Below are 1,881 nucleotides of genomic sequence, written 5' to 3' on the forward strand. Positions count from 1 at the left end.
GACAAAATTGTTGGTACCCTTTGGTCAATGAAAGAAAAAGTCACAATGGTCACAGAAATAACTTTAATCTGACAAAAGTAATAATAAATTAAAATTCTATAAATGTTAACCAATGAAAGTCAGACATTGTTTTTCAACCATGCTTCAACAGAATTATGTAAAAAAATAAACTCATGAAACAGGCATGGACAAAAATGATGGTACCCCTAGAAAACACAGAACATAATGTGACCAAAGGGACATGTTAATTCAAGGTGTGTCCACTAATTAGCATCACAGGTGTCTACAACCTTGTAATCAGCCATTGGGCCTATATATATGGCTCCAGGTAATCACTGTGTTGTTTGGTGATATGGTGTGTACCACACTCGACATGGACCAGAGGAAGCAAAGGAAAGAGCTGTCTCAAGAGATCAGAAAGAAAATTATAGACAAGCATGTTAAAGGTAAAGGCTATAAGACCATCTCCAAGCAACTAGATGTTCCTGTGAGTACAGTTGCACATATTATTCATAAGTTTAAGATCCATGGGACTGTAGCCAACCTCCCTGGACGTGGCCGCAGGAGGAAAATTGATGACAAATCTAAGAGACGGATAATCCGAATGGTAACAAAAGAGCCTAGAAAGACTTCTAAAGAGATTCAAGGTGAACTTCATGCTCAAGGAACATCAGTGTCAGATCGCACCATCCGTCGTTGTTTGAGCCAAAGTGGACTACATGGGAGACGACCAAGGAGGACACCATTGTTGAAAACGAATCATAAAAAAGCAAGACTGGAATATGCCAAACTACATGTTGACAAGCCACAAAGCTTCTGGGAGAATGTCCTGTGGACAGATGAGACAAAAATCGAAGTTTTTGCCAAGGCACATCAGCTGTATGTTCACAGACGAAAAAATGAAGCATATCAAGAAAAGAACACTGTCCCTACTGTGAAACATGGAGGAGGCTCTGTTATGTTCTGGGGCTGCTTTGCTGCGTCTGGCACAGGGTGTCTTGAATCTGTGCAGGGTACAATGAAATCTCAAGACTATCAAGGAATTCTAGAGAGAAATGTACTAGCCAGTGTCAGAAAGCTTGGTCTCAGTCGCAGGTCATGGGTCTTGCAACAGGACAATGACCCAAAACACACCGCTAAAAACACCCAAGAATGGCTAAGAGGAAAAAATTGGACTATTCTAAAGTGGCCTTCTATGAGCCCTGACCTCAATCCTATTGAGCATCTTTGGAAGGAGCTGAAACATGCAGTCTGGAAAAGGCACCCTTCAAACCGGACACAACTGGAGCAGTTTGCTCATGAGGAGTGGGCCAAAATACCTGCTGAGAGGTGCAGATGTCTCATTGACAGTTACAGGAAGCGTTTGATTGCAGTGATTGCCTCAAAAGGTTGCGCAACAAAATATTAAGTTAGGGGTACCATCATTTTTGTCCATGCCTGTTTCATGAGTTTATTTTTTTACATAATTCTGTTGAAGCATGGTTGAAAAACAATGTCTGACTTTCATTGGTTAACATTTATAGAATTTTAATTTATTATTACTTTTGTCAGATTAAAGTTATTTCTGTGACCATTGTGACTTTTTCTTTCATTGACCAAAGGGTACCAACAATTTTGTCCACGTCTGTACATCTAGAACATTCTTTGATGAATACTATTACGTATATTCCAGGGGAATGGACTAGAATTTCATCAGATGAACACAAGGTTAATGAATGACTCTAGAACATCCTTAGATGAACACTATTATACATATTAAAGGGGTAATCTAGAACATCCTCTGGTAAATACTATTTAGATATTGAGGGCAATGACTGAATCTAGAGCATCCTCTTATTACCAGTTTAGTAGACCCCACAGGTGGGTCTGGGGTCATAACTT

This window comes from Bufo gargarizans, unplaced genomic scaffold (assembly GCF_014858855.1).
Source record: "Bufo gargarizans isolate SCDJY-AF-19 unplaced genomic scaffold, ASM1485885v1 fragScaff_scaffold_228_pilon, whole genome shotgun sequence".
Classification (NCBI taxonomy): domain Eukaryota; kingdom Metazoa; phylum Chordata; class Amphibia; order Anura; family Bufonidae; genus Bufo; species Bufo gargarizans.